The sequence below is a fragment of the Ambystoma mexicanum genome, chromosome 12 (genome assembly GCF_040938575.1).
Source record: "Ambystoma mexicanum isolate Mex_15411 chromosome 12, UKY_AmexF1_1, whole genome shotgun sequence".
NCBI lineage: Eukaryota > Metazoa > Chordata > Amphibia > Caudata > Ambystomatidae > Ambystoma > Ambystoma mexicanum.
Window position 1 is genome coordinate 1,194,198,577 of NC_090936.1, and position 25,846 is coordinate 1,194,224,422.

Sequence of the window (25,846 nt, forward strand, 5' to 3'; positions counted from 1 at the left end):
CATAATGAGGCCCATCGTCTTTTGGGGCCACTCTGATATGAATAGCGATTGTAGTGTAAGATTTGCAGGCCTTTGTCAAGCTTGGACCGTCAGTTGTACTATTTAAATCACTAAACTTGATAAGGAATCCGAGCTTTTATAATCCCTCTTTCCCCCTCTTGCTCCTTAGTGTGTGTGTTGTATATTCTACTCCAAAGCTGCAACAGGGATGCCATGAAGTAACCTTGTTTTTACATGTAGTGCTGTACCACTGCACAGCAAACAAATACAGCACTAATTAATTCTGATGTTAACTCAGTCTAGGAACGCTAAAAACACACACAGCGTCATTCTATATGAAATGTGAACTGCTTGCAAGGGACCACCCCCGTTAGCACTTCCGTACTGTGGTGCAGTCTTTAACATTAAAGGGGCGAGAGGGCAAAGTAAAGAGTAAAGCTAAGAAAACTAGCTTTAAGTCGTTCATTGTCGCCTCGTCTTGTGAAAAAGTAAACACTGCCCCAACTCCCTCCAGCAGCTCTTTGCTACAAATACACCTGCATCGAATGTTCGTGCATGCATCTATGCTGTAATTCTTGTGTATTCTGCATCCTTTTTGTAGCTGCACAAGCCAGGCGGAAACAGTAGGGAGTCGTGTTATTACCGTTCGGCCAGGCACGTAGATGGTGGGCGGCATTAACACTTGTATTTGCTGAAGGGTGTGAAAAGACATGGAACCCCAGGAGCGCCAGCATGTCTATGCTTCAATTTCACCCATTACCAAAAACCATCTTGACTGCATGATAAGTTCTCCGGGCAGAGTTTGGCACCGTGACGCAATCCACAGCAATATCTCGCCCCAATACATTCAACTGGGTCACTGGCATCACAGTGTTTCTTTATGTATAGATACACCAGAAGCAAAACAAATAATACATGAAATCAGACATATTAAAAGACATAAACAGCCCATGATGTCATTGGGAGGACAGCTCGGGGGAAATGCGCTCGCCTTGGAAGCAAGACGACACGGAGCAACACAGGTTCCATCTCTGGGTCTGCGCTTAAAAACCTCTGGGTATTAAGCGCGTTATAAATAACCAGGTGTCCGGACATTTCATCGAAATAAATTCATCGACAGGACATTTGGTCGACGTAATTTCGTCGAAAACCAAATGGTCGAATTTTTTATTTATTTATATATATATTTTTAAGGTTGTAGTTTAGGGAAAAAAAGGGTTTTTTAGAAAAAAAAGGGGGTGGGAGACCCCCCCAAAAAAAGGGGTAAAAATAAAAAATAAAAAAATTGGACCATTTGGTTTTCGACCAAATTGGTTCGACCATTTGTCCAGTCGACCATTTTTTTTCAATCAAATGTCTGGTAACGAAATAACCAGTCATATCATATCAATGTCCTGCAGAATGGTAAACAGCCTGCAAACCTGGATACTTGCAGAGGACACCATCCAACATATCCTGAAGGCGTGGCAAGTGAGAAGGGTATGCATGGCTGGGAGGCGTGACCACCTATGTAATGCACATGTATTCCATGCTCTACCCAGTCCTGAGCATGACGGACCTTGCCTCCTCTTACTACATAAGGAGGCCTAAACCTCCTGGCACGCCACTGCACGACAACATGAGGCCATGACACATGGCTAATCCCACATGTCCAAAGATTGGACTACAGGTACCACAATGCCTAGGAAGACTGGTACAGGTCTTCCATGCAAAATGAAAGTGCAGCACATACAGGTGGCATTGATATGAAGGCAGCACCCCATGAATGACGTTTCATGGTTGCACGATCACTGTGACAAATTGCACATGAATACCACAAAGTATAACAGAGCACATGCACGAGTCCCAAGAACACAAGATCAACAAGGAACATTGCCCTGAGCAAATCCACCAACAGTGTATAGTTGTTGCGTCTGGTGGGTCAGCGGTAAAGGAAATGTGGGTTTCCATAAGACATACAGAATGTTGTTCCTCGTCATAACTGAGGTGCACAGACCCCCCACGGTGAAATGCACAATGTTGCCATCAAGCCCTTCCTTCAAAACTAGGCCACCGGGCCATATGGACTGATTACTCCCATCAATCGTACTGCATTCAACGGCCAATCCCCTTCACTTTGCAAGTGGCACCTGTCTGGAAGTGGCATGCAATGAGGCACACATCAAAGCCAGGCTTTTCATTGAGTGTATCTTTGGGCTGCTGAAGGGAGGTTTCCTATGCATCCATGAGACGGGAGTTGCCCAGATGCACAGGTCAGATCATAAAACATATCCCCAAGCCCAGGGATGTCCGCAATGCAGCCCTGGAGGAGGTAGATAGCATACACGCTGGGTCCACATGCCAAAAAGTGCCCTGGCGGATGTTTCACGCGGCAGGAATTCACAGAGACCTTATTCTAAGCACATTGGATCACACCTCCGATCACATGAATGTAAATAGTGAATAACGATCTCACACCCAGTTGGAGATTACTTTTCACCCCTTATTTCAAGTTTTTATGTGATTCTATTTTTCACCTATGAAACACCCTCCCGCTCCATCCACCCTATTTATTACATTTGTTATAGGCCCAGATCCTGGGGTATCACAGCATAGTTACAGACAGTGGCAAATATGAGCACAGCAATGCAGGCAATAGTACAGTTATACATTAATAAACAGTGATATGCAATGGCCAAGGGAATTAGGCCTAAGCTGGTTGGGTTCTATGTACATGTTAGAACTGATTGAATAACCAGGTTTTAAGCGATTTTTTTGAATTGTGGAAAGGAAGTTTAATTCTTGATATTGGTGGGAAGGGCATTGCAATGCCTGGGAGCGAGTACTTTGAAGCTACTGCCCCCTGCTTTTTCTCTTTTATATCGTGGGACTTCAAGACTTTCGCTGTTGTTCGATCTGAGGAATCTAGTGTGGTTTTTCTTGGTGACTGTGTTAAGGAGGTATTTTTGTTTGTGATACATTTGTGGGTGATGCTGAGGGTTTTAAAGAGTATTCTGGCTTTGATGGGGAGCCAGTGGTTTTCTCTCCTGATATTGGAAATGTGGTCAGATTTCTTTTTGCCTAGTGCCGCTCGAAGGGTTGTATTATGCAACAGATGGAGTTGGGCTAAATTTGAGTTGGATGTGCCTAGGAGGAGGACGTTTCAATAGTCGAGCTTAGAGAGCATTAGTGCTCTAGCTAGTGTAACGCAGCTTTTGGCAGTGAGGAATTTGCAGCTGAGGGAGATGAGTTTGGAAGTGCAGGAGGTGGAGGAGGCTAGGATATTGATTTGGTTGGTCATGGTTAAGGTGGCGTCTAGGTATACACTGATTGTCTTCACTTGTTTAAGTACTGGGATTGTAGTGCCATCAGTGATGAAAGTGGAGTAGGCAGGCTGTAGGGAGGCAATTTTAGATGATGAACCTAATATGAGTAACTCTGTTTTGTCATCATTGAGACAAAGGCTGTTGTTGGCCATCCAGTTTTGTATTAGCGAGCAGATTTTATTAATAAGCACTGTGTCTTGTTCGTGGTTCCCTGTTAGGGGAATGAGGATCAGAGCGTCGTCTGCAAAGTTGGTGTAGATGACACCCATGGCATCCAGTGCTGCAAAGAGCAGCTTGGTACATGCGTTGTAGAGGGTGGGTGATAGGCATGAGCCTTGCGGGACGTCGAAAGGGACTGGTAAGGGGTCAGCTGATTCTTTACCAATGGCCACTCTTGAGGTCCCATCTGCAAGGAAAGATTTGACCAGTCTGTGGCATGTTTGACAGGTTGAAGTTGTTGGCTAAGGTGGCACAGAGCTTGTCATGGTCGACCAAATCGAAAGCCGCTGATAGGTCTAGCATAAGTAGGCAGAGTTTGCCTGATTCTCTGGAAGCATCCATTTGGATCTTCAGATCGAGTAGAGCTGTTTCAGTACTATAGTTAGGGCGGAATCCTGACTGGTGGTCCCCCAGTAGTTGGTTGTGTTCTAAATGGTTTTGGATCTGGGAATATGCTATTTTGACGATAATCTTCGGAGAAATGGGTCAGTAGTTAGTGGGGATTGAGGGGTACAGTGTTGTTGAGTGTTACCCATGCTTTTTTGATACTGGCAGGGACTAAGTTCGAGCTGAAGGAAGCATTGACAAATTTGGTGATGCTGGGTGATAAGGTGGGGGCGCATAGTTTGACTAGGTGGGATGGGAATTTGTTTTCTTTGCAATTGGAGGCTTTGAGTTTGGCTATTGTATCTAGCACTTCTTTATTAGTGACTTGGGTGAAGTAAAAAGGGGTACATGAAGGGGTATTGGGAGTGATGGTGGCTATATTAGGAGTGTTTTTTTTGGCAAGGAGTGTTTTTTTTACTGTTGATTTTCTTTTGTAGGAGCATTATTTTAGAGGCTAATGTGTTTTGTATTGTAGTGCACCAAGCTTTACTGGTATTATGTGGTGCTATGATTTGGCAGGGGTTTTCTAGCTCTCTGAGGATAGCGAACAGTTCTTTAGTGTCAGAGTTAGCGCTGGTAATACACTGGTTGAAGGCGTTGGCTTTATGAGAGATTATAGCTAATTTGTATTTTTATCAGCTGATTCGAAGGCCTTTGCTGATTCTGGGCTGTTAGTTTTCCTATGTATGTGTTCAAGCGATCTTTTCATACGTCTGAGGGAGACTAGTTCGTCATCAAACCAGTAACAGGAGCGTTTGTCCGGTTTCCGCGTTTTTGTGGTAACAGGGGTGAGTGAATCAATAGTTTGGGTGAGGCTTTGTTGGTAACAATCTGCTAAATAGTTGGAGTTGTTTGTGTTTCGTATGATATTGGCTAATGCTGAGCCCAGGAAAGGGGATATATTGTCTGCCAAGAGCTTTTTGATATTTCTGGTTTTGAAGGTGTCGGGTGGTTTAGGGCTGGTAGGGTCAGTGCTGCTAAATTCCAATGTGAAGCTGATGACAAGGTGGTCTGACCACACTACAGGGAAGATGGAATCAATAGTGATTTGAGAGTTAAGGGTGAGGATCCAGTCTAACGTTTTACCTTTGGAGTGAGTGGGTTCGTTGATCATCTGAGCAAAATTAATGTCTGACATGGCTGTGTGGAAGGCAGATGCGTCCGTGTCAGAGGGGTCTCCATACCCTAGGTCAGTGGTCTTAAAACTTATTTGGCCTGTGCCCCCCCTGATCAAAATTTGGGCAGGCCGGGCCCCCCCAAAAGTGCCAGATGGCAGTATGTATAAATCGCTATGAACATTTGTGTGTCGTCGCCGCACCCTACTCCCAGTACAAACCCTGGGTTCTCCCCACCCTGCTCCCACCACTATCCCAGTGCTCCCGCCCATCCTGCTCACACCACATTCCCATAAAACAAGCATACACGCATCCATACACATATTTAAATTTAAAACAAAAATCACCATAAACGTACTTGCTGCAGGGGCCTGCGCGTGGTTGCTAAAATGCCCCGTTCCAGGTAGCTCTGCCCATATGTGCGTGGAGGTGCAGGAGCACCCCCTCTCACATACATACATGCAGTGCCCCAGCCAGCATTTCCAATGAGCAATCCAAGGCTGGCGAAGCAAAACGCCCCCAGCGTTGCATGGCTCAGTGATCATGTGCGGCTGGGGAACTGAACTGTCAAAGGCAAACAGTGTTTCCCTTTGACAGTTCAGCCAGTACAGGAGCACTTCCTCAGCTGGAAAAAGCAACTGAGGGAGTGCTCAGTTTTTCACTGGGCTGGCTCCTTGGCTCCTCCATAATGGGTGAGGGGGCCAGTGGATGGACGCCCCTCACCCATTATGGATGAGCCACCAGGCTTGGACTGGCCTATAGGGCAATAGGGCAATGACCGTATCAAAAATGCAAAATGCTAGTGTAGGCCAGTCAAAATGGGCCACTTTTTCGGCCAATCGGGACAGTTTGAGGAGTTACTTCACTATGCAGCTAGTAGTTTTGACCATTATTGCTGAATACATATTCTTTAAATATCACAACTTGTTTACATTTGAACAAAAAACACCCCCTTGGGTACTATTCAAACAGTCTGTGACTAAAGGACTGAATATCCATTTGCAACTGCTGGACACTTTTTCATTTGTGCCTAAGGCCGTTTTATGGTCCAGTCTGACCATGTGAGCTGCCCCTGCCCATTTTTTCCTCCAATCTAAAAATAAAACAAGTTTTTTTTTTAACATTTACATTTCATGATGGGCTCTCGCACCCCCCTCTGGGGTGCGGCCGCGCCCCCCTTGGTGGGCGCGCCTCACAGTTTGAAGACCTCTGCCCTAGGTTAATGTCCCCTAGAATGATGCATTTGGTTTTGGGCTTGATGATGGGCGTAAGCAGAAGTGGGATGTCTAGGTTGGGGTGGGTATTTTTATTAGGTGATCTGTATATCACTAAAAAGTTAGTGGTGGTTTTTGGGTTGGATGTGAATTTGACTAATAGGAGTTCATAGCCCTGTACTTGTTCCAATGGGCAGGCTCTGAATTGTAACACGGTTCTGGCTATTATGGCCACTCCACCTCTTTGGAGGTCATTTCTATCTGTTCTGAGGATACTGTACCCTTTTGGGATGGCAATGGTTAGTAGCGGGCCTGCGGCCCGGTGTAACCAAGTTTCGGTGTTAACTAACATGTCAAGTTGTTGATATATGATCTAATCCTCAACACCATTGCCTCCCTCTTCCCCAACATGATTGATTCTAGAACACGCATCTTTTTGACGTGACAGTTTTTCGGTAGCAGATTGCTAAGCTTGTGAATATGCTGCTGAACATTGGTTGCTCAGGTTGTGAATATGATGCTGATCATTGGTTGCTCAGGTTGTGAATATGCTGCTGATCATTGGTTGCTCAGGTTGTGAATATGCTGCTGAGCATTGGTTGCTCAGCTTGTGAATATGATGCTGATCATTGGTTGCTCAGCTTGTGAATATGATGCTGATCATTGGTTGCTCAGGTTGTGGATATGATGCTGGTCATTGGTTGCTCAGGTTGTGAATATGCTGCTGAGCATTGGTTGCTCAGCTTGTGAATATGATGCTGATCATTGGTTGCTCAGCTTGTGAATATGATACTGAGCTTTGGTTGCTCAGGTTGTGAATATGATGCTGATCATTGGTTGCTCAGGTTGTGAATATGCTGCTGAGCATTGGTTGCTCAGCTTGTGAATATGATGCTGATCATTGGTTGCTCAGCTTGTGAATATGATGCTAATCATTGGTTGCTCAGGTTGTGAATATGATGCTGATCATTGGTTGCTCAGGTTGTGAATATGCTGCTGAGCATTGGTTGCTCAGCTTGTGCATATGATGCTGATCATTGGTTGCTCAGCTTGTGCATATGATGCTGATCATTGGTTGCTCAGCTTGTGAATATGATACTGAGCTTTGGTTGCTCAGGTTGTGAATATGATGCTGATCATTGGTTGCTCAGGTTGTGAATATGATGCTGATCATTGGTTGCTCAGCTTGTGAATATGCTGCTGAGCATTGGTTGCTCAGCTTGTGAATATGATGCTGATCATTGGTTGCTCAGCTTGTGAATATGATACTGAGCTTTGGTTGCTCAGGTTGTGAATATGATGCTGATCATTGGTTGCTCAGGTTGTAAATATGCTGCTGAGCATTGTTTGCTCAGCTTGTGAATATGATGCTGATCATTGGTTGCTCAGCTTGTGAATATGCTGCTGATCATTGGTTGCTCAGGTTGTGAATATGATGCTGATCATTGGTTTCTCAGGTTGTGAATATGCTGCTGAGCATTGGTTGCTCAGCTTGTGAATATGATGCTGATCATTGGTTGCTCAGCTTGTGAATATGATACTGAGCTTTGGTTGCTCAGGTTGTGAATATGATGCTGATCATTGGTTGCTCAGGTTGTGAATATGCTGCTGAGCATTGGTTGCTCAGGTTGTGAATATGCTGCTGAGCATTGGTTGCTCAGCTTGTGAATATGATGCTGATCATTGGTTGCTCAGCTTGTGAATATGCTGCTGATCATTGGTTGCTCAGGTTGTGAATATGATGCTGATCATTGGTTTCTCAGGTTGTGAATATGCTGCTGAGCATTGGTTGCTCAGCTTGTGAATATGATGCTGATCATTGGTTGCTCAGCTTGTGAATATGCTGCTGATCATTGGTTGCTCAGGTTGTGAATATGATGCTGATCATTGGTTTCTCAGGTTGTGAATATGCTGCTGAGCATTGGTTGCACAGCTTGTGAATATGATGCTGAGCATTGGTTGCTCAGCTTGTGAATATGCTGCTGATCATTGGTTGCTCAGGTTGCGAATATGATGCTGATCATTGGTTTCTCAGGTTGTGAATATGCTGCTGAGCATTGGTTGCACAGCTTGTGAATATGATGCTGATCATTGGTTTCTCAGGTTGTGAATATGATGCTGATCATTGGTTGCTCAGGTTGTGAATATGATGCTGATCATTGGTTTCTCAGGTTGTGAATATGCTGCTCATCATTGGTTGCACAGCTTGTGAATATGATGCTGATCATTGGTTTCTCAGGTTGTGAATATGCTGCTGAGCATTGGTTGCACAGCTTGTGAATATGATGCTGAGCATTGGTTGCACAGCTTGTGAATATGCTGCTGAGCATTGGTTGCTCAGGTTGTGAATATGATGCTGATCATTGGTTGCCCAGGTTGTAAATATGCTGCTGAGCATTGGTTGCTCAGCTTGTGAATATGATGCTGATCATTGGTTGCTCAGGTTGTGAATATGATGCTGATCATTGGTTTCTCAGGTTGTGAATATGCTGCTGAGCATTGGTTGCTCAGCTTGTGAATATGATGCTGAGCATTGGTTGCTCAGCTTGTGAATATGCTGCTGATCATTGGTTGCTCAGGTTGTGAATATGATGCTGATCATTGGTTTCTCAGGTTGTGAATATGCTGCTGAGCATTGGTTACACAGCTTGTGAATATGATGCTGAGCATTGTTTGCTCAGCTTGTGAATATGCTGCTGATCATTGGTTGCTCAGGTTGCGAATATGATGCTGATCATTGGTTTCTCAGGTTGTGAATATGCTGCTGAGCATTGGTTGCACAGCTTGTGAATATGATGCTGATCATTGGTTTCTCAGGTTGTGAATATGATGCTGATCATTGGTTGCTCAGGTTGTGAATATGATGCTGATCATTGGTTTCTCAGGTTGTGAATATGCTGCTGATCATTGGTTGCACAGCTTGTGAATATGATGCTGATCATTGGTTTCTCAGGTTGTGAATATGCTGCTGAGCATTGGTTGCTCAGCTTGTGAATATGATGCTGAGCATTGGTTGCTCAGCTTGTGAATATGCTGCTGATCATTGGTTGCTCAGGTTGTGAATATGATGCTGATCATTGGTTTCTCAGGTTGTGAATATGCTGCTGAGCATTGGTTACACAGCTTGTGAATATGATGCTGAGCATTGTTTGCTCAGCTTGTGAATATGCTGCTGATCATTGGTTGCTCAGGTTGCGAATATGATGCTGATCATTGGTTTCTCAGGTTGTGAATATGCTGCTGAGCATTGGTTGCACAGCTTGTGAATATGATGCTGATCATTGGTTTCTCAGGTTGTGAATATGATGCTGATCATTGGTTGCTCAGGTTGTGAATATGATGCTGATCATTGGTTTCTCAGGTTGTGAATATGCTGCTGATCATTGGTTGCACAGCTTGTGAATATGATGCTGATCATTGGTTTCTCAGGTTGTGAATATGCTGCTGAGCATTGGTTGCACAGCTTGTGAATATGCTGCTGAGCATTGGTTGCACAGCTTGTGAATATGATGCTGAGCATTGGTTGCACAGCTTGTGAATATGCTCCTGAGCATTGGTTGCTCAGGTTGTGAATATGATTCTGATCATGGGTTGCTCAGGTTGTGAATATGCTGCTGAGCATTGGTTACTCAGGTTGTGAATATGATGCTGATCATTGGTTGCTCAGGTTGTGAATATGATTCTGATCATGGGTTGCTCAGTTTGTGAATATGCTGCTGAGCATTGGTTGCTCAGGTTGTGAATATAATGCTGATCATTGGTTGCTCAGGTTGTGAATATGCTGCTGAGCATTGGTTGCTCAGCTTGTGAATATGCTGCTAATCATTGGATGCTCAGGTTGTGAATATGCTGCTGAGCATTGGTTGCTCAGCTTGTGAATATGATGCTGATCATTGGTTTCTCAGGTTGTGAATATGATGCTGAGCATTGGTTGCACAGCTTGTGAATATGATGCTGAGCATTGGTTGCACAGCTTGTGAATATGCTGCTGAGCATTGGTTGCTCAGGTTGTGAATATGCTGCTGAGCATTGGTTGCTCAGGTTGTGCATATTCTGCTGAGCATTGGTTGCTCAGGTTGTGCATATGCTGCTGAGCATTGGTTGCTCAGGTTGTGAATATGCTGCTGAGCATTGGTTGCTCAGCTTGTGAATATGATTCTGATCATTGGTTGCTCAGGTTGTGAATATGATGCTGATCATTGGTTGCTCAGGTTGTGAATATGATGCTGATCATTGGTTGCTCAGGTTGTGAATATGCTGCTGAGCATTGGTTGCTCAGCTTGTGAATATGATGCTGATCATTGGTTGCTCAGCTTGTGAATATGATGCTGATCATTGGTTGCTCAGGTTGTGGTTATGATGCTGATCATTGGTTGCTCAGGTTGTGAATATGCTGCTGAGCATTGGTTGCTCAGCTTGTCAATATGATGCTGATCATTGGTTGCTCAGCTTGTGAATATGATACTGAGCTTTGGTTGCTCAGGTTGTGAATATGATGCTGATCATTGGTTGCTCAGGTTGTGAATATGCTGCTGAGCATTGGTTGCTCAGCTTGTGAATATGCTGCTGATCATTGGTTGCACAGCTTGTGAATATGATGCTGATCATTGGTTGCTTAGGTTGTGAATATGATGCTGATCATTGGTTGCTCAGGTTGTGAATATGATGCTGATCATTGGTTGCTCAGGTTGTGAATATGATGCTTATCATTGGTTGCTCAGCTTGTGAATATGCTGCTGAGCATTGGTTGCTCAGCTTGTGAATATGATGCTGATCATTGGTTGCTCAGCTTGTGAATATGATGCTGATCATTGGTTTCTCAGGTTGTGAATATGCTGCTGAGCATTGGTTGCTCAGCTTGTGAATATGCTGCTGATCATTGGATGCTCAGGTTGTGAATATGCTGCTGAGCATTGGTTGCTCAGCTTGTGAATATGCTGCTGATCATTGGTTTCTCAGGTTGTGAATATGCTGCAGAGCATTGGTTGCACAGCTTGTGAATATGATGCTGAGCATTGGTTGCACAGCTTGTGAATATGCTGCTGAGCATTGGTTGCACAGCTTGTGAATATGATGCTGAGCATTGGTTGCACAGCTTGTGAATATGCTGCTGAGCATTGGTTGCTCAGGTTGTGAATATGCTGCTGAGCATTGGTTGCTCAGGTTGTGAATATGATTCTGATCATGGGTTGCTCAGGTTGTGAATATGCTGCTGAGCATTGGTTGCTCAGGTTGTGAATATGATGCTAATCATTGGTTGCTCAGGTTGTGAATATGATTCTGATCATGGGTTGCTCAGGTTGTGAATATGCTGCTCAGCATTGGTTGCTCAGGTTGTGAATATAATGCTGATCATTGGTTGCTCAGGTTGTGAATATGCTGCTGAGCATTGGTTGCTCAGCTTGTGAATATGCTGCTGACCATTGGATGCTCAGGTTGTGAATATGCTGCTGAGCATTGGTTGCCCAGCTTGTGAATATGATGCTGACCATTGGTTTCTCAGGTTGTGAATATGCTGCTGAGCATTGGTTGCACAGCTTGTGAATATGATGCTGATCATTGGTTGCTCAGCTTGTGAATATGCTTCTGATCATTGGATGCTCAGGTTGTGAATATGCTGCTGAGCATTGGTTGCTCAGCTTGTGAATATGATGCTGATCATTGGTTTCTCAGGTTGTGAATATGCTGCTGAGCATTGGTTGCACAGCTTGTGAGTATGATGCTGAGCATTGGTTGCTCAGGTTGTGAATATGATTCTGATCATGGGTTGCTCAGGTTGTGAATATGCTGCTGAGCATTGGTTGCTCAGCTTGTGAATATGATGCTGATCATGGGTTTCTCAGGTTGTGAATATGATGCTGAGCATTGGTTGCTCAGGTTGTGAATATGATTCTGATCATGGGTTGCTCAGGTTGTGAATATGCTGCTGAGCATTGGTTGCTCAGGTTGTGAATATGCTGCTGATCATTGGTTGCTCAGGTTGTGAATATGATGCTGATCATTGGTTTCTCAGGTTGTGAATATGCTGCTGAGCATTGGTTGCACAGCTTGTGAATATGATGCTGATCATTGGTTTCTCAGGTTGTGAATATGCTGCTGAGCATTGGTTGCTCAGGTTGTGAATATGCTGCTGAGCATTGGTTGCTCAGCTTGTGAATATGCTGCTGAGCATTGGTTGCTCAGCTTGTGAATATGATGCTGATCATTGGTTTCTCAGGTTGTGAATATGCTGCTGAGCATTGGTTGCACAGCTTGTGAATATGATGCTGAGCATTGGTTGCACAGCTTGTGAATATGCTGCTGAGCATTGGTTGCTCAGGTTGTGAATATGCTGCTGAGCATTGGTTGCTCAGCTTGTGAATATGCTGCTGAGCATTGGTTGCTCAGGTTGTGAATATGCTGCTGAGCATTGGTTGCTCAGCTTGTGAATATGATTCTGATCATGGGTTGCTCAGGTTGTGAATATGCTGCTGAGCATTGGTTGCACAGCTTGTGAATATGATGCTGATCATTGGTTGCTCAGCTTGTGAATATGCTGCTGATCATTGGATGCTCAGGTTGTGAATATGCTGCTGAGCATTGGTTGCTCAGGTTGTGAATATGCTGCTGATCATTGGTTTCTCAGGTTGTGAATATGCTGCTGAGCATTGGTTGAACAGCTTGTGAATATGATGCTGAGCTTTGGTTGCTCAGGTTGTGAATATGATTCTGATCATGGGTTGCTCAGGTTGTGAATATGCTGCTGAGCATTGGTTGCTCAGGTTGTGAATATGCTGCTGATCATTGGTTGCTCAGGTTGTGAATATGATGCTGATCATTGGTTTCTCAGGTTGTGAATATGCTGCTGAGCATTGGTTGCACAGCTTGTGAATATGATGCTGATCATTGGTTTCTCAGGTTGTGAATATGCTGCTGAGCATTGGTTGCACAGCTTGTGAATATGATGCTGATCATTGGTTGCTCAGGTTGTGAATATGCTGCTGAGCATTGGTTGCTCAGCTTGTGAATATGCTGCTGATCATTGGATACTCAGGTTGTGAATATGCTGCTGAGCATTGGTTGCTCAGCTTGTGAATATGATGCTGATCATTGGTTGCACAGCTTGTGAATATGCTGCTGAGCATTGGTTGCACAGCTTGTGAATATGATGCTGAGCATTGGTTGCACAGCTTGTGAATATGCTGCTGAGCATTGGTTGCTCAGGTTGTGAATATGCTGCTGAGCATTGGTTGCTCAGGTTGTGAATATGATTCTGATCATGGGTTGCTCAGGTTGTGAATATGCTGCTGAGCATTGGTTGCTCAGGTTGTAAATATGATGCTGATCATTGGTTGCTCAGGTTGTGAATATGATTCTGATCATTGGTTGCTCAGGTTGTGAATATGCTGCTGAGCATTGGTTGCTCAGCTTGTGAATATGCTGCTGACCATTGGATGCTCAGGTTGTGAATATGCTGCTGAGCATTGGTTGCTCAGCTTGTGAATATGATGCTGATCATTGGTTTCTCAGGTTGTGAATATGCTGCTGAGCATTGGTTGCACAGCTTGTGAATATGATGCTGAGCATTGGTTGCACAGCTTGTGAATATGCTGCTGACCATTGGTTGCTCAGGTTGTTAATATGCTGCTGAGCATTGGTTGCTCAGGTTGTGAATATGCTGCTGAGCATTGGTTGCTCAGGTTGTGAATATGCTGCTGAGCATTGGTTGCTCAGCTTGTGAATAATATTTCTGATCATTGGTTGCTCAGGTTTTGAATATGATGCTGATCATTGGTTGCTCAGGTTGTGAATATGATGCTGATCATTGGTTGCTCAGCTTGTGAATATGCTGCTGATCATTGGTTGCTCAGGTTGTGAATATGATGCTGATCATTGGTTGCTCAGGTTGTGAATATGCTGCTGAGCATTGGTTGCTCAGCTTGTGAATATGATGCTGATCATTGGTTGCTCAGCTTGTGAATATGATACTGAGCTTTGGTTGCTCAGGTTGTGAATATGATGCTGATCATTGGTTGCTCAGGTTGTGAATATGCTGTTGAGCATTGGTTGCTCAGCTTGTGCATATGATGCTGATCATTGGTTGCTCAGCTTGTGCATATGATACTGATCATTGGTTGCTTAGCTTGTGACTATGATACTGAGCTTTGGTTGCTCAGGTTGTGAATATGATGCTGATCATTGGTTGCTCAGGTTGTGAATATGATGCTGATCATTGGTTGCTCAGCTTGTGAATATGCTGCTGAGCATTGGTTGCTCAGCTTGTGAATATGATGCTGATCATTGGTTGCTCAGCTTGTGAATATGATGCTGATCATTGGTTTCTCAGGTTGTGAATATGCTGCTGAGCATTGGTTGCTCAGCTTGTGAATATGCTGCTGATCATTGGATGCTCAGGTTGTGAATATGCTGCTGAGCATTGGTTGCTCAGCTTGTGAATATGCTGCTGATCATTGGTTTCTCAGGTTGTGAATATGCTGCAGAGCATTGGTTGCACAGCTTGTGAATATGATGCTGAGCATTGGTTGCACAGCTTGTGAATATGCTGCTGAGCATTGGTTGCACAGCTTGTGAATATGATGCTGAGCATTGGTTGCACAGCTTGTGAATATGCTGCTGAGCATTGGTTGCTCAGGTTGTGAATATGCTGCTGAGCATTGGTTGCTCAGGTTGTGAATATGATTCTGATCATGGGTTGCTCAGGTTGTGAATATGCTGCTGAGCATTGGTTGCTCAGGTTGTGAATATGATGCTAATCATTGGTTGCTCAGGTTGTGAATATGATTCTGATCATGGGTTGCTCAGGTTGTGAATATGCTGCTCAGCATTGGTTGCTCAGGTTGTGAATATAATGCTGATCATTGGTTGCTCAGGTTGTGAATATGCTGCTGAGCATTGGTTGCTCAGCTTGTGAATATGCTGCTGACCATTGGATGCTCAGGTTGTGAATATGCTGCTGAGCATTGGTTGCCCAGCTTGTGAATATGATGCTGACCATTGGTTTCTCAGGTTGTGAATATGCTGCTGAGCATTGGTTGCACAGCTTGTGAATATGATGCTGATCATTGGTTGCTCAGCTTGTGAATATGCTTCTGATCATTGGATGCTCAGGTTGTGAATATGCTGCTGAGCATTGGTTGCTCAGCTTGTGAATATGATGCTGATCATTGGTTTCTCAGGTTGTGAATATGCTGCTGAGCATTGGTTGCACAGCTTGTGAGTATGATGCTGAGCATTGGTTGCTCAGGTTGTGAATATGATTCTGATCATGGGTTGCTCAGGTTGTGAATATGCTGCTGAGCATTGGTTGCTCAGCTTGTGAATATGATGCTGATCATGGGTTTCTCAGGTTGTGAATATGATGCTGAGCATTGGTTGCTCAGGTTGTGAATATGATTCTGATCATGGGTTGCTCAGGTTGTGAATATGCTGCTGAGCATTGGTTGCTCAGGTTGTGAATATGCTGCTGATCATTGGTTGCTCAGGTTGTGAATATGATGCTGATCATTGGTTTCTCAGGTTGTGAATATGCTGCTGAGCATTGGTTGCACAGCTTGTGAATATGATGCTGATCATTGGTTTCTCAGGTTGTGAATATGCTGCTGAGCATTGGTTGCTCAGGTTGTGAATATGCTGCTGAGCATTGGTTGCTCAGCTTGTGAATATGCTGCTGAGCATTGGTTGCTCAGCTTGTGAATATGATGCTGATCATTGGTTTCTCAGGTTGTGAATATGCTGCTGAGCATTGGTTGCACAGCTTGTGAATATGATGCTGAGCATTGGTTGCACAGCTTGTGAATATGCTGCTGAGCATTGGTTGCTCAGGTTGTGAATATGCTGCTGAGCATTGGTTGCTCAGCTTGTGAATATGCTGCTGAGCATTGGTTGCTCAGGTTGTGAATATGCTGCTGAGCATTGGTTGCTCAGCTTGTGAATATGATTCTGATCATGGGTTGCTCAGGTTGTGAATATGCTGCTGAGCATTGGTTGCACAGCTTGTGAATATGATGCTGATCATTGGTTGCTCAGCTTGTGAATATGCTGCTGATCATTGGATGCTCAGGTTGTGAATATGCTGCTGAGCATTGGTTGCTCAGGTTGTGAATATGCTGCTGATCATTGGTTTCTCAGGTTGTGAATATGCTGCTGAGCATTGGTTGAACAGCTTGTGAATATGATGCTGAGCTTTGGTTGCTCAGGTTGTGAATATGATTCTGATCATGGGTTGCTCAGGTTGTGAATATGCTGCTGAGCATTGGTTGCTCAGGTTGTGAATATGCTGCTGATCATTGGTTGCTCAGGTTGTGAATATGATGCTGATCATTGGTTTCTCAGGTTGTGAATATGCTGCTGAGCATTGGTTGCACAGCTTGTGAATATGATGCTGATCATTGGTTTCTCAGGTTGTGAATATGCTGCTGAGCATTGGTTGCACAGCTTGTGAATATGATGCTGATCATTGGTTGCTCAGGTTGTGAATATGCTGCTGAGCATTGGTTGCTCAGCTTGTGAATATGCTGCTGATCATTGGATACTCAGGTTGTGAATATGCTGCTGAGCATTGGTTGCTCAGCTTGTGAATATGATGCTGATCATTGGTTGCACAGCTTGTGAATATGCTGCTGAGCATTGGTTGCACAGCTTGTGAATATGATGCTGAGCATTGGTTGCACAGCTTGTGAATATGCTGCTGAGCATTGGTTGCTCAGGTTGTGAATATGCTGCTGAGCATTGGTTGCTCAGGTTGTGAATATGATTCTGATCATGGGTTGCTCAGGTTGTGAATATGCTGCTGAGCATTGGTTGCTCAGGTTGTAAATATGATGCTGATCATTGGTTGCTCAGGTTGTGAATATGATTCTGATCATTGGTTGCTCAGGTTGTGAATATGCTGCTGAGCATTGGTTGCTCAGCTTGTGAATATGCTGCTGACCATTGGATGCTCAGGTTGTGAATATGCTGCTGAGCATTGGTTGCTCAGCTTGTGAATATGATGCTGATCATTGGTTTCTCAGGTTGTGAATATGCTGCTGAGCATTGGTTGCACAGCTTGTGAATATGATGCTGAGCATTGGTTGCACAGCTTGTGAATATGCTGCTGACCATTGGTTGCTCAGGTTGTTAATATGCTGCTGAGCATTGGTTGCTCAGGTTGTGAATATGCTGCTGAGCATTGGTTGCTCAGGTTGTGAATATGCTGCTGAGCATTGGTTGCTCAGCTTGTGAATAATATTTCTGATCATTGGTTGCTCAGGTTTTGAATATGATGCTGATCATTGGTTGCTCAGGTTGTGAATATGATGCTGATCATTGGTTGCTCAGCTTGTGAATATGCTGCTGATCATTGGTTGCTCAGGTTGTGAATATGATGCTGATCATTGGTTGCTCAGGTTGTGAATATGCTGCTGAGCATTGGTTGCTCAGCTTGTGAATATGATGCTGATCATTGGTTGCTCAGCTTGTGAATATGATACTGAGCTTTGGTTGCTCAGGTTGTGAATATGATGCTGATCATTGGTTGCTCAGGTTGTGAATATGCTGTTGAGCATTGGTTGCTCAGCTTGTGCATATGATGCTGATCATTGGTTGCTCAGCTTGTGCATATGATACTGATCATTGGTTGCTTAGCTTGTGACTATGATACTGAGCTTTGGTTGCTCAGGTTGTGAATATGATGCTGATCATTGGTTGCTCAGGTTGTGAATATGATGCTGATCATTGGTTGCTCAGCTTGTGAATATGCTGCTGAGCATTGGTTGCTCAGCTTGTGAATATGATGCTGATCATTGGTTGCTCAGCTTGTGAATATGATGCTGAGCTTTGGTTGCTCAGGTTGTGAATATGATGCTGATCATTGGTTGGTCAGGTTGTGAATATGCTGCTGATCATTGGATGCTCAGGTTGTGAATATGCTGCTGAGCATTGGTTGCTCAGCTTGTGAATATGATGCTGATCATTGGTTTCTCAGGTTGTGAATATGCTGCTGAGCATTGGTTGCACAGCTTGTGAATATGATGCTGAGCATTGGTTGCACAGCTTGTGAATATGCTGCTGAGCATTGGTTGCTCAGGTTGTGAATATGCTGCTGAGCATTGGTTGCTCAGGTTGTGAATATGATTCTGATCATGGGTTGCTCAGGTTGTGAATATGCTGCTGAGCATTGGTTGCTCAGGTTGTGAATATGATGCTGATCATTGGTTGCTCAGGTTTTGAATATGATTCTGATCATGGGTTGCTCAGGTTGTGAATATGCTGCTGAGCATTGGTTGCTCAGGTTGTGAATATAATGCTGATCATTGGTTGCTCAGGTTGTGAATATGCTGCTGAGCATTGGTTGCTCAGCTTGTGAATATGCTGCTGACCATTGGATGCTCAGGTTGTGAATATGCTGCTGAGCATTGGTTGCTCAGCTTGTGAATATGATGCTGACCATTGGTTTCTCAGGTTGTGAATATGCTGCTGAACATTGGTTGCACAGCTTGTGAATATGATGCTGAGCATTGGTTGCACAGCTTGTGAATATGCTGCTCAGCATTGGGAGCTCAGGTTGTGAATATGCTGCTGAGCATTGGTTGCTCAGGTTGTGAATATGCTGCTGAGCATTGGTTGCTCAGCTTGTGAATATGATCTGATCATTGGTTGCTCAGGTTGTGAATATGATGCTGATCATTGGTTGCTCAGGTTGTGAATATGATGCTGATCATTGGTTGCTCAGGTTGTGAATATGCTGCTGAGCATTAGTTGCTCAGCTTGTGAATATGATGCTGATCATTGGTTGCTCAGCTTGTGAATATGATGCTGATCATTGGTTGCTCAGGTTGTGAATATGATGCTGATCATTGGTTGCTCAGGTTGTGAATATGCTGCTGAGCATTGGTTGCTCAGCTTGTGAATATGATGCTGATCATTGGTTGCTCAGCTTGTGAATATGATACTGAGCTTTGGTTGCTCAGGTTGTGAATATGATGCTGATCATTGGTTGCTCAGGTTGTGAATATGCTGCTGAGCATTGGTTGCTCAGCTTGTGAATATGATTCTGATCATTGGTTGCTCAGCTTGTGAATATGCTGCTGATCATTATTTGCTCAGGTTGTGAATATGATGCTGATCATTGGTTTCTCAGCTTGTGAATATGATACTGAGCTTTGGTTGCTCAGGTTGTGAATATGATGCTGATCATTGGTTGCTCAGGTTGTGAATATGCTGCTGAGCATTGGTTGCTCAGCTTGTGAATATGATGCTGATCATTGGTTGCTCAGCTTGTGAATATGCTGCTGATCATTGGTTGCTCAGGTTGTGAATATGATGCTGATCATTGGTTTCTCAGGTTGTGAATATGCTGCTGAGCATTGGTTGCTCAGCTTGTGAATATGATGCTGATCATTGGTTGCTCAGCTTGTGAATATGCTGCTGATCATTGGTTGCTCAGGTTGTGAATATGATGCTGCTCATTGGTTTCTCAGGTTGTGAATATGCTGCTGAGCATTGGTTGCACAGCTTGTGAATATGATCATTGGTTTCTCAGCTTGTGAATATGCTGCTGAGCATTGGTTGCTCAGGTTGTGAATATGATGCTGATCATTGGTTTCTCAGGTTGTGAATATGCTGCTGAGCATTGGTTGCACAGCTTGTGAATATGATGCTGAGCATTGGTTGCACAGCTTGTGAATATGCTGCTGAGCATTGGTTGCTCAGGTTGTGAATATGCTGCTGAGCATTGGTTACTCAGGTTGTGAATATGATTCTGATCATTGGTTTCTCAGGTTGTGAATATGCTGCTGAGCATTGGTTGCTCAGCTTGTGAATATGATGCTGATCATTGGTTGCTCAGCTTGTGAATATGATGCTGATCATTGGTTGCTCAGCTTGTGAATATGCTGCTGATCATTGGTTGCTCAGGTTGTGAATATGATGCTGAGCTTTGGTTGCTCAGGTTGTGAATATGATGCTGATCATTGGTTGCTCAGCTTGTGAATATGCTGCTGATCATTGGTTGCTCAGCTTGTGAATATGATGCTGATCATTGGTTGCTCAGGTTGTTAATATGATGCTGATGATTGGTTGCTCAGGTTGTGAATATGATGCTGATCATTGGTTTCTCAGGTTGTGAATATGCTGCTGAGCATTGGTTGCTCAGCTTGTGAATATGATGCTGATCATTGTTTGCTCAGCTTGTGAATATGATACTGAGCTTTGGTTGCTCAGGTTGTGAATATGCTGCTGAGCATTGGTTGCTCAGCTTGTGAATATGATGCTGATCATTGGTTGCTCAGCTTGTGAATATGCTGCTGATCATTGGTTGCTCAGGTTGTGAATATGATGCTGATCATTGGTTTCTCAGGTTGTGAATATGCTGCTGAGCATTGGTTGCTCAGCTTGTGAATATGATGCTGATCTATGGTTGCTCAGCTTGTGAATATGCTGCTGATCATTGGTTGCTCAGGTTGTGAATATGATGCTGATCATTGGTTTCTCAGGTTGTGAATATGCTGCTGAGCATTGGTTGCACAGCTTGTGAATATGATGCTGATCATTGGTTTCTCAGCTTGTGAATATGATACTGAGCTTTGGTTGCTCAGGTTGTGAATATGATGCTGATCATTGGTTGCTCAGGTTGTGAATATGCTGCTGAGCATTGGTTGCTCAGCTTGTGAATATGATGCTGATCATTGGTTGCTCAGCTTGTGAATATGCTGCTGATCATTGGTTGCTCAGGTTGTGAATATGATGCTGATCATTGGTTTCTCAGGTTGTGAATATGCTGCTGAGCATTGGTTGCTCAGCTTGTGAATATGATGCTGATCATTGGTTGCTCAGCTTGTGAATATGCTGCTGATCATTGGTTGCTCAGGTTGTGAATATGATGCTGCTCATTGGTTTCTCAGGTTGTGAATATGCTGCTGAGCATTGGTTGCACAGCTTGTGAATATGATCATTGGTTTCTCAGCTTGTGAATATGCTGCTGAGCATTGGTTGCTCAGGTTGTGAATATGATGCTGATCATTGGTTTCTCAGGTTGTGAATATGCTGCTGAGCATTGGTTGCACAGCTTGTGAATATGATGCTGAGCATTGGTTGCACAGCTTGTGAATATGCTGCTGAGCATTGGTTGCTCAGGTTGTGAATATGCTGCTGAGCATTGGTTACTCAGGTTGTGAATATGATTCTGATCATTGGTTTCTCAGGTTGTGAATATGCTGCTGAGCATTGGTTGCTCAGCTTGTGAATATGATGCTGATCATTGGTTGCTCAGCTTGTGAATATGATGCTGATCATTGGTTGCTCAGCTTGTGAATATGCTGCTGATCATTGGTTGCTCAGGTTGTGAATATGATGCTGAGCTTTGGTTGCTCAGGTTGTGAATATGATGCTGATCATTGGTTGCTCAGCTTGTGAATATGCTGCTGATCATTGGTTGCTCAGCTTGTGAATATGATGCTGATCATTGGTTGCTCAGGTTGTTAATATGATGCTGATGATTGGTTGCTCAGGTTGTGAATATGATGCTGATCATTGGTTTCTCAGGTTGTGAATATGCTGCTGAGCATTGGTTGCTCAGCTTGTGAATATGATGCTGATCATTGTTTGCTCAGCTTGTGAATATGATACTGAGCTTTGGTTGCTCAGGTTATGAATATGCTGCTGAGCATTGGTTGCTCAGCTTGTGAATATGATGCTGATCATTGGTTGCTCAGCTTGTGAATATGCTGCTGATCATTGGTTGCTCAGGTTGTGAATATGATGTTTATCATTGGTTTCTCAGGTTGTGAATATGCTGCTGAGCATTGGTTGCTCAGCTTGTGAATATGATGCTGATCTATGGTTGCTCAGCTTGTGAATATGCTGCTGATCATTGGTTGCTCAGGTTGTGAATATGATGCTGATCATTGGTTTCTCAGGTTGTGAATATGCTGCTGAGCATTGGTTGCACAGCTTGTGAATATGATGCTGATCATTGGTTTCTCAGCTTGTGAATATGCTGCTGATCATTGGTTGCTCAGGTTGTGAATATGATGCTGATCATTGGTTTCTCAGGTTGTGAATATGCTGCTGAGCATTGGTTGCACAGCTTGTGAATATGATGCTGATCATTGGTTTCTCAGGTTGTGAATATGATGCTGATCATTGGTTGCTCAGGTTGTGAATATGATGCTGATCATTGGTTTCTCAGGTTGTGAATATGCTGCTGAGCATTTGTTGCTCAGCTTGTGCATATGATGCTGATCATTGGTTGCTCAGCTTGTGAATATGATGCTGAGCATTGGTTGCACAGCTTGTGAATATGATGCTGATCATTGGTTGCTCAGCTTGTGAATATGATACTGAGCTTTGGTTGCTCAGGTTGTGAATATGATGCTGATCATTGGTTGCTCAGGTTGTGAATATGCTGCTGAGCATTGGTTGCTCAGCTTGTGAATATGATGCTGATCATTGGTTGCTCAGCTTGTGAATATGCTGCTGATCATTGGTTGCTCAGGTTTTGAATATGATGCTGATCATTGGTTTCTCTGGTTGTGAATATGCTGCTGAGCATTGGTTGCACAGCTTGTGAATATGATGCTGATCATTGGTTGCTCAGCTTGTGAATATGCTGCTGATCATTGGTTGCTCAGGTTGTGAATATGATGCTGATCATTGGTTTCTCAGGTTGTGAATATGCTGCTGAGCATTGGTTGCACAGCTTATGAATACGATGCTGATCATTGGTTTCTCAGGTTGTGAATATGCTGCTGAGCATTGGTTGCACAGCTTATGAATACGATGCTGATCATTGGTTTCTCAGGTTGTGAATATGCTGCTGAGCATTGGTTGCTCAGCTTGTGAATACGATGCTGATCATTGGTTGCTCAGGTTGTGAATATGATGCTGATCATTGGTTTCTCAGGTTGTGAATATGCTGCTGAGCATTGGTTGCTCAGCTTGTGCATATGATGCTGATCATTGGATGCTCAGCTTGTGAATATGATACTGAGCTTGGGTTGCTCAGGTTGTGAATATGCTGCTGATCATTGGTTGCTCAGCTTGTGAATATGATGCTGAGCTTTGGTTGCTCAGGTTGTGAATGTGATGCTGATCATTGGGGCAGAGGACAGGGGCTTCATGCCAGTGAGCTTTGGGGGCTCATTGGCGGTCACAGCAGAAGGGAACTTTTTGAATCCAGTCCCCGTCAATATTCAACAATGTCAGGATCAGTATCCTGTGCATTCTATCTGTACTTGCCAAATATTGCATCAGCTCTCAAACCCTCCTACATACCACTGTATTTGATGCTATTGCATATGTGAGGTATGGCACTGACGGTACATCACCCTAGCAATCCTTTGCAATGAGCCCCGCGCAGCATCTCTAATGACCTGCAGGTTTTGCAGCTGCTGCTCTGCTATGCTTTCAATGCACTCCTGCAGCTGCTCAATGTTGTTCAGCCTGTTACGCACACTATCCTGGGTGCAGGCAGGGCTGGGGTGTTTTGTGGGTACTTGCGACCCCACTCAGAGGCATCCACCAATACAATGGCATCATCATCAGTCCCTGTGTATGTGTCCTGACCCCTGATACTGGTGCAATTGAATAGGAGGTAGGGAGGCCAGCAGACTGGCCACATGTTCAGCCAGGCCGGTGCTTGGCAGTGTGCCCACAAGGGTGGCTGGCCGACTGGTATCCACAGGGGACAGAAGGCTGGTGGTGTTGTAGAGGAGGTCCCAGATATGGCCTACACTCCAGCTACCCAGTTGGAAATACCAGGAACATACTCGCCGAGATATTTGATGTATGAGGAGCAAATAACCCAACAGAGAGCAGCACTGGGGCTCTGCCCAGTGCCCATCAGAAGAGTAATACACGTTGAAGTGCCAATAACCAGACAACCATGGGTAGCGCGGTACCTATTGAGATAACCGTATAAGCAGCTGACACGAAATGAAGACTACTTACATACTGTCCCAGAAGAGACCCAAAGGACCTTATTCGAAAATGAATGATGACGACACAATGGCCCAGACAGACGTTCAGATAAACCAAACAACAATCAAAATGACACGCAAGATGAAATGTAAGGAATAATGGTTTAAAGGACTTAAAAGGAGAAATGATGCTGAACTGTAAAAGAAACTAAAACATAAAACAGGATAAAGATACGCAACTAGCTAACGCCTGCAAATAGGCTTGGAACACAAGAAGCTAAGGAAACGGTACTGCTTGCTATGCTTAGTAGAAGAATAGAGCGGCAAGTGCCGACTATATCTACCTCAAAGAAGCGCATCAAACAAGTGGGACTCCATTTTACAAAAGCAGAATTAAGAACAGAACGACAGGGGTTAAACAGTCCAGGATTCATGCACCAGCACAAAGCCAGACAAAAGAGCGGAATAGAAACTTAGAAGAAGCTCATGCTTGAGAATTCGAGGTCACCCAATGAAGGGAGGAGAGCGGCAACTTCGAAGAATCGAAACTTAAGAGCATAGCTGTCTGCCACGTGAAGGTCGAGATAAGGAGGCCCAGGCAGGTGGCAAGGCCGAATGAAGAATCAAATACGCGAACAGAAGGAAAATGAAGCATATTCACGGTGGACTAACACGTGACCAGCCAGGCGCGGTGAGGTGCCCACGTCTGATGTCATCCAAATCCAGAGGCTGCCATAACTTCTCCTGATAAGAAGCTACAGTTTGAGGCCAACTTCAGCCAACTAATTGACACATAGCCCTAAAGTACTGATTGATGGAAGGGAGGCAGGGTGAATCTTGGGGCATACCACATCTGGGTGATCATTCTGCATGATGCTAATTAAAGTGGAGATTTATGCCTAGGGGTGTAAGCGACCCAATAACAATGGACCAATTAATCAAGGGTCCTATAGCTAGTAGAACCAATGAGATGTCATACTTTTAGTGGCGTCGTCTAGCACGAGTGATGTAGAGGGATGGGCTTAGACGCCCACCCGATAAGAGTTATCCAATCCTCACACTATGTTACCATATACAGATATAGTGCCTATACTTAAGGTACCTTTTCCAACCAATAGAATCGCATAATAACCTTTGAGTGTTATCCGTCAATGATGACAAGTTTTGGGTATAAAAGTTACTGTTTGCATGAAGAATTTGGAAGTTGAAGCGAGACGGGTGATTGCGTCACTGTTGTTTTCCATGTTTCCCCGTTTTTTGTACTTGTCATTAAACTGACTTCCCTTTGCCAAACCATTGAGTTGTCCTCATTTATTGGTGTTGGAGTAAGTGAATCCTGCACCCCATCCACCTCAAGGTGCAGCTATCCCGTCTTAAAGTACTCAAGGGTGAGCTCTGATCCCATGGGCCTGTCAGAGGTCGCTCCACCCTCATGTACACTTGGTAGCAGACGATGGTTACGACCATCGATTATTGATTATTGATTAAAATAAGACACCTATTGACTGTCGACACAAAGTAACTCTAGGTGTTTTTGGCATTATCACGAGTCCTTCGCCATTTGGCCTAGTAGACTGTGAAGCTTCCCGTGGACAATGATAGTTTAAAGCTATTCAAAAACTGCAGTGGGTCTGAAGGGACCCGTTTTAAAAGCATAAACCCTTCCATTCCTACGGGCAACGGAACAGGTGAAAGACTAAAAGAGGCGG